General features: G+C 35.6%; 1 long non-coding RNA gene across 1 annotated transcript in view; it reads left to right on the top strand.

Moving 5' to 3' along the window:
- The window catches only part of LOC107093073, a 176,311-nt gene extending 169,031 nt beyond the window's left edge, over positions 1 to 7,280 (top strand). Inside the window, exon 5 of the long non-coding RNA XR_001481604.1 lies at positions 6,914 to 7,280. This is a non-coding gene — a long non-coding RNA (uncharacterized LOC107093073). The remainder of the gene's footprint in view (positions 1 to 6,913) is intronic.
- Positions 7,281 to 8,282: the final 1,002 nt, after the last annotated feature.

Here is an 8,282-nt window from a genome sequence, read left to right as displayed (position 1 = left end):
ATTTAAGAAATGTTTACTTATTTCTAGATCGTTTTTGCAGTGCAAACATCCAGCCTCCACGGATTTCCATCGTAGTTAACCAGCAGATATATTATATTCATATTGGAGGTCATCGTTGTCCTTAAAGCTGCACAGTTGGATGTTTTGGTCATTCTTCTGGTTATTTACCTTTATAATACTTGAGATAAAGCAATGATTTTGATGTTGAAATGCTAAAACTAACATTTCTGTAGTGATGGACTAAAGATTAATTTAAAAACTTGCACTTAAATGAAAAGAAAAAGTCATGCAAGACTACTGCCATTGTTCAAATAGATTTAGATGTAGCAGATGCGGCTTAAAAAAAAAAGAGAGATAAAATCAGCCCTTTGATAAAAACACAGCAGAGACTGATGCAAGGAAAAACATGATAAAGTCGCCCGGATAACATTTCCATGGTGTTTTACAGACCTTAAAGGTATAGTGGAGGATGTTCTTTTCCTGGACGGATCATTAAAATAATTGTCACTCATTATGATGATATGTTTACCAAAGGCTTGTCCCCATTTTCACTTACATAGTGAAAAAAATTGGTATTCTTCTTTTGGAAAGTAAGATTGTATGTGCAATGCAAAAAGCAACTTTTAAACAGAGCGTGCATGAAAAGAAATGGGCTCCTGCATGCTCTCGCCCGTTTTTAATAGGCGTTCACTATCAGGAGCGGGTACAGGGTTGTGCATGTGCATTTTTTCCTTTTTAAAGGGTGAAAATCCGCTACTATAACTTTAAGAACATGGAGATATTTTAAAAGGCTTCACATAAATAGAGATGTGTCCTTCAATTGACCAAAAATATTACATTTTTTTTTACTTTTTATTAATCTAATTTAAAAAAATCTGTTCTATCAGTTTCTATTCAATACAATAGAACTATGTCTATGAAAGGATTTGCAGCACACTTTTTCCTATTTGATGTTTTGTGGTTTTTAACCCCTTAAAGCCCGATCCAAGAATAAAACAAAACAGAAAATTACTTTTTTTTGGTTTGAATTCCTTATTTCCCTTTTAACAAAATATGTAAAAAGAGAAAACAGAAATACATTTTTGATATTAATAATTTATTACTATGCGATAAGTCAAGATTATTTTTTGTGTAGTCTTCTACTGGCTGTTATCAGGTATATCTGATTGTGTACAATAGGATTTTGAGTTTTTACCTTTAAATTATGCAAAAGGTTACAGATGCAAAACATTTCAGAAACCGTATGTATCAAATACGATACATTTGGCATTATAGGGTTAAGGAAAAACATGTATTCTTGAAAATTTGAGCAGTGGAGGGTTAGTCTGTTTAAAAAAAACAAAACAAGAAAAAAAATTGAATTGATTTCATACAATAAAAGCCTAGGCTAAAAAAAAAAAAAAAAAACATTTATAGCGATATAAGAAATGTGATTGATTCTAATCGTCCCGTAGATGAAAATCTGTGAACCCAGATCAAACCAAAGCCCCTCCGGTAAAAGTTTTTTTATTACCGGCTCTGTAATTACATTGTCTGGATTGGATTTTTCATGATTTGCAGCTCTGGCACAAGTATTTGGATGTTATTATCTTCTCACCGGAGTACAAATCAAAGGTGATGCAGAAGCAGGAACCCAAAATAAACACGTCTCAAAAGGTTCATTCATTCACTCAGACCTGCCAGGAGGAAGATAATGTATTTGCTGTAATTAATTTGGGCCTCAGAAACATCCCAGAGGAGGAACAAAAAGCTGCAGGACGGCTATGAAATTTCACATGGCTGATGGCTCCTTTTGATACAAGAAAAAGGGAAGGTTTAGAAAAACCGCTATCTGAAAAACCAAGATCTGTTGACGCATCAATGCAAAATCCATCTGTTTCCTCTGCCGAGAGCTTTAAATCTGGAACTTTTGATGTGATTTGATATGATTCTCCTAACATCTTTTGTGTGATTTGTTTGTTTTCTACTAGAATATTACATAATTCTTCTTAAATTGCTTTGTTATTGTCTTTCTGTATCATTCATTGCTAAATATAAAAAAAAAAAACTGAATGTTGGAAACTACAAATCCTATACAGTCGTATGTTTACATTTATCACTGCTGCACTTTAAAAAATGACAATCTCTTGAGAGCTGTACTGAACGAAGAATCTTTTTGCATACACTCTCTGTGTAGAAAATGACAAAGTCTAAGTCTAAATCTCTCCTTCTTGCCGGGTGAGATGCTGCACCTGGAAAAAAAGCTGCACATTTTGAGTGGCTCATGCATTAATAATATCCATTCTGTCAGAGGTCAGCATCCTGGTCGTTCCCTCACTGTTCAGGATTAGAAAGACACTGAACCGAGGGATTAACATGGAAACGAATAAAGCTGTCATAGGAAAACAGAACAGGAGACTAATGCAAGAACACCTTCCAAGTACACGTATAGAAATGACATAAAGTATAAAGTGGAGGTTTCTTGAGCGTTCCCCTTTAAAAAAAAAAAACTAGTCATTTGTCGAAGTAACAGCTGAAGGCGCATTACAACCTGCAGGCCTCCGTTTTCACTCCTGTCACTCTAGATCTGCTGTGTGACGCAGAGGAATCCTTCTGCTGTGTGCTTCAGCTAAAGCCAGCTTCAGCTCACCAGGTTCATGCTGTGAGAGATGAAATATGAGATTTGCTCGCAGGAGGCTTTGGAGCATTAGACCGTGAAGCCACAACATGTGGTAAAGGTGTTGCTTTCTCACTCGCACTGTGGTTTATTTCTTCCAAAAGCTGTTTTTATTATGTTTGAAGTTCCTGTTGATCAGGAATTGTTTTTCGGTTTTTATTCCTGGAAGTTATAAATCTTTCAATTTTGTTTGCAACTATTAGCTTGGTGTTTTGAGCACATTAACAATCCCTGAATGGGATAATCTAAATTAAAATTAAGGTTCAAGAGAGGATACAAAACAAACGTCACAAGGTCAAGTTGGTAAAGTGCCAGATGTCCTGGAATCAAAGCAGGGAGGCGTTTCAGACAATTTACTTCTTGACATAATTTTTTTTTTTTTTTATTGCTTTGACTCAAATGTACAAGATCTAAACACAGCATTTTACAATGGACTCCCTGAAACATGCATTATGTAGATCATTTGCATGGTAACTTTAGCCACACCTGAGAAGAACAGAAAAGTTGATTTTTTTTATTTAACAGCTTATATCATCTCAAAATATATCTGACGACTTAAAACTAGTTGTCCCATAATCCAAACACTCACAGAAACGAAGGTTGTAGTTTTTACAAATTGTTGCAACCAAACAGGATGTTGGTGTAAGAGAGTTTATTGTTATTATTTTATGCTTCCTTTTTTTTTAGAGTGTAACTGAATGCTACTGAATCGTGTTTATTTTCATGGCTGTCAAGCAGTTCCTCCCCTTGGCTACATGCATCATAAGGCTCGCCTTAGTTTAAATGAATCATGCCAAAGCCACCAAGGTGTTAATTTTATAAAGTTATTTATGCATTATTGGCTGACAATTTACCTAATAATCTTTCATTTTAAATGGGAAATTCTGGCCTTTTTAGGAAAACATTTTTTTTATTTTTTTTTTTATTTAACCAGGAAGTCCCATTGAGATTCAGAATCTCTTTTTCAAGAGAGACATGGCCAAGGTAGCAGCCAAACCACAGAAAGTTCATACGTATTTACAACATATTACATTTTGCATAATAAAAAATAAAGAATAAAAAAAATGTAAAAATAAAATCAGAGCAGTATGTTAAAACAACAAGCATCTCAAGAAAAACAAGCACATATCTCCATCACTACATTCTTCATGGTTGCTTTAAATTCATTAATGGACACGAGAGTTTCTCATTTTTATTTATTTATTTTTTTAACAAGCATTCCTGCTATGGAGCAAAGAAAATGAGTCGTACATTATTTCAGTTTGAAATACTTCTATACAAGCAAGAAGTCAATTATTCAATTTTTTTTTATAGATTACATGGCCCTTTATTTGACTTGTTTGACTGGATTTCTATTTATTTAAAACCAAATTTTAGATGTTTTTTATTGCTGTACTGAAACTACCAAATAGTATTAAAGTTGTAGGGAAGTCATATTTAANAAAAAACTAGTCATTTGTCGAAGTAACAGCTGAAGGCGCATTACAACCTGCAGGCCTCCGTTTTCACTCCTGTCACTCTAGATCTGCTGTGTGACGCAGAGGAATCCTTCTGCTGTGTGCTTCAGCTAAAGCCAGCTTCAGCTCACCAGGTTCATGCTGTGAGAGATGAAATATGAGATTTGCTCGCAGGAGGCTTTGGAGCATTAGACCGTGAAGCCACAACATGTGGTAAAGGTGTTGCTTTCTCACTCGCACTGTGGTTTATTTCTTCCAAAAGCTGTTTTTATTATGTTTGAAGTTCCTGTTGATCAGGAATTGTTTTTCGGTTTTTATTCCTGGAAGTTATAAATCTTTCAATTTTGTTTGCAACTATTAGCTTGGTGTTTTGAGCACATTAACAATCCCTGAATGGGATAATCTAAATTAAAATTAAGGTTCAAGAGAGGATACAAAACAAACGTCACAAGGTCAAGTTGGTAAAGTGCCAGATGTCCTGGAATCAAAGCAGGGAGGCGTTTCAGACAATTTACTTCTTGACATAATTTTTTTTTTTTTTTATTGCTTTGACTCAAATGTACAAGATCTAAACACAGCATTTTACAATGGACTCCCTGAAACATGCATTATGTAGATCATTTGCATGGTAACTTTAGCCACACCTGAGAAGAACAGAAAAGTTGATTTTTTTTATTTAACAGCTTATATCATCTCAAAATATATCTGACGACTTAAAACTAGTTGTCCCATAATCCAAACACTCACAGAAACGAAGGTTGTAGTTTTTACAAATTGTTGCAACCAAACAGGATGTTGGTGTAAGAGAGTTTATTGTTATTATTTTATGCTTCCTTTTTTTTTAGAGTGTAACTGAATGCTACTGAATCGTGTTTATTTCCATGGCTGTCAGGCAGTTCCTCCCCTTGGTTACGTGCACCATAAGGCTCGCCTTAGTTTAAATGAATCAGGCCAAAGCCACCAAGGTGTTAATTTTATAAATAATCTTTCATTTTAAATGGGAAATTCTGGCCTTTTTAGGAAAACATTTTTTTTTATTTTTATTTTCTTATTTAACCTTTATTTAACCAGGAAGTCCCATTGAGATTCAGAATCTCTTTTTCAAGAGAGACCTGGCCAAAGTAGCAGCCAAACCACAGAAAGTTCATACATATTTACAACATATTACATTTTGCATAATAAAAAATAAAGAATTAAAAAAAAATTAAAATTTTTTTTTAAAATAAAATCAGAGCAGTATGTTAAAACACATCAAGCATCTCAAGAAAAACAAGCACATATCTCCATCACTACATTCTTCATGGTTGCTTTAAATTCATTAATGGACACGAGAGTTTCTCATTTTTATTTATTTATTTTTTTAACAAGCATTCCTGCTATGGAGCAAAGAAAATGAGTCGTACATTATTTCAGTTTGAAATACTTCTATACAAGCAAGAAGTCAATTATTCAATTTTTTTTTATAGATTACATGGCCCTTTATTTGACTTGTTTGACTGGATTTCTATTTATTTAAAACCAAATTTTAGATGTTTTTTATTGCTGTACTGAAACTACCAAATAGTATTAAAGTTGTAGGGAAGTCATATTTAAATGTTAAATTATTCTGGCTTAAACAAGTATATAAATGTACTCTTTATCAGACTATGTTGTCCCAAAATTTAGAAAATTTCTATTTAAAAAAAAACTGTCTTAAAATCTGTGATTTTTGTTTCGGCCAGTTATACGTCAGCTTGTACACCTTAATTCGGCCAATCATATATCAACAGTCATCTGTCAATCAAATTTTTTCAGTCATAGCATCTTGATTCATATGTCGCAGCTAATATACACAACGGTTCAAATAAGAAATTAGAATCATTTCCTTTCCCATTGAGTTGCATCCCAGTGTTCACGGGGATGGACGTCTGTGTCTTCAGCAGGCGTAGAGCTAACAGAACTGGCAGCGTTGCGAGGCAAGGGCTCAAACATGAACGGCTGGAAGCCTTCTACACCAAACCAAGCTTCTGCCACCCTGGCCTCCCCTTCCACAACATCTTTCCTCCTCTAAATAAAATATGTGTGACGGAGGAGACTCATCCACGACCTCCGACACTAAACTTTCCTCCTCTTGCATGTTTCCGCTATACATAGCGTTCCTTGACAGTGTCGTTTCTAAGTCACCAATTTAGTGCTACTTGGTCGCAATGGAATTTCCCATTGGGAACCTACCAGCACTAAGTTGCTACACTGGAAAAAATCGTCATTTTTTCTTAAAATAAGTTCATTTGTTCTTGAATTGAGGAGGTAAAGCAGACATTTTGCCAATGGAACAAAACAATTTACATTTCAAATAAGAAACCACAATTGCATTGTCTTATTTCAAGTGCATATTATCTAATTATCTTATTTTAAGGGTAAGAATACTCATTCCATTGGCACACTACCTCATTACCCACTCAAATTAAGGGTAAATACACTTAATTTGGGACATTTTTACTTATTTCTAGATAGTTTTTCCAGTGTAACTGGTTAGCAAGATGCTTCCGAGACATCGGCTGCAACCAAACTTGCTTCCGAACCTTCTGCCACAACTATCCCGCCCCCTTGATAATCGACCAATCACATTCACTTTATTCACTCTTGTAAAGTCGGGCACCACTCAGGAGAATTCGAAAATGCAACGGTTGGAACAGCCGCTTCCCTACGACTTTAAATGCAGTTGGTTATGAATTGATGCTGAACTGACCGAGTTCTATATTTTTCTGCTAATAGGTTTATTGTTTGTGGAGATGTAATAATCGTCTTTGTTCTCTTCCAGGGTGGATTCCTGTTTTTCCGCTGTCTACCTAAGAGCGACATCCACCTCCAGCCCTGGCTTCAGGGCCAGCATATTTACCCCTGTGGACACCCCCACCTCTTTTGTGTCCTAAAGCTTCAGAAACGTCTGCAATCCTTCTGGGGGTCGACCCCCTGCCCACCAACATCTACTGCCGCCCTCCCAGGTACTCCAGGGACGGGACTCTGCTACGTTTTACTGACAGACCCCTCCGGACCGTCGAATGACAAGCGTGCTTCGGAGGGCGGGGCTTGCCTCAGTCTCTCATGATTGGCTGCTGGATGGAATTGAGGTGAATGGAACACATGCCCAAGGAGCAGGACTCTAACCCATCAGAGGGAGAAGAGAAACAGTGAGTTTAAGTCTTTTAGACATTTTTCTTCTTATATCACCGTTTTTCCCCCATTATTTAAGCATTACCAGATAAACATGCTTTGTTCTCCACTTCTGAACTGTTTTCTGAGAACTCAGGGCTCGTAGCTGTTTTTAAGCCCCCTAAGTCTGACGTTTAAGTTCGGTTGTTGAGAAGCAGAGCTAAGGGCAAACAAACACTGCACTGTTTTGACCCCCACTCATTAATGAAAAAATAATATTAGTGAAAGAGGGTGCAGGAGGAAGGCATCAGAGGCCTTTGGTTTGGGACCTAATGGAGAATTTTACCCTTAATCCTCAGTCTAAACACTGATGAATAATTCCCTCACTGACTGAGCAGATTTGAGCAGGAAGATCTAAAATCTTGATTGGTCTTCTTTTTTTTATGCATTGAAATTTAAAAGCCTCTGCATGTTTTTATCTCGCCTTGGATTCTGTTTATTATGAATTTGCCATAGTAACATTTTGGGCTCAATGAAAAGTATTTGCCTCGATGCAAAAAGGAGCAATGCATGCCAGCATAGCAAGCATCCAGCCTGTTCACAAAAAGCATTATTCCTACTATTTTCATACGTCAAACTTACTGGTAACGGCATGGATTTAAAATACATTTCCTTGTTTACATAAAAAGCTTAATGGTTAAAAAAAAAAAGCTGCTTTATTTAACTGGTGTGTCAGCCACCTACTGGTCAATCAATGCATGTTCATCAAAGACAAAATCAACATCTTTCTGGTCTTTCTATAAGAATTTGACCTTGGAATAAAAATTAAACAAAAAATTGGTAGAATTAGTTAAAACTAAATATATTTTAAAATTGACGTCTTGTTTTTATGTGGAGTCATTTTTCTGAACATCTGGCTAATAAAGAGTCCATGCATCACTGACTCTTTTAGTTTGCATTACTTTTAAAATATTAGATATTAAACAAAAAAAAACATTTTTTTTGTTAAAGGAGAATTCCGGTTTTTAACACTTTTA

This window comes from Cyprinodon variegatus, unplaced genomic scaffold, assembly GCF_000732505.1.
Source record: "Cyprinodon variegatus isolate N-32 unplaced genomic scaffold, C_variegatus-1.0 Scaffold18, whole genome shotgun sequence".
Taxonomy (NCBI): domain Eukaryota; kingdom Metazoa; phylum Chordata; class Actinopteri; order Cyprinodontiformes; family Cyprinodontidae; genus Cyprinodon; species Cyprinodon variegatus.
Note: the sequence above shows the minus strand (reverse complement) of the source record. Positions and strands in the feature narration are given on the sequence as shown.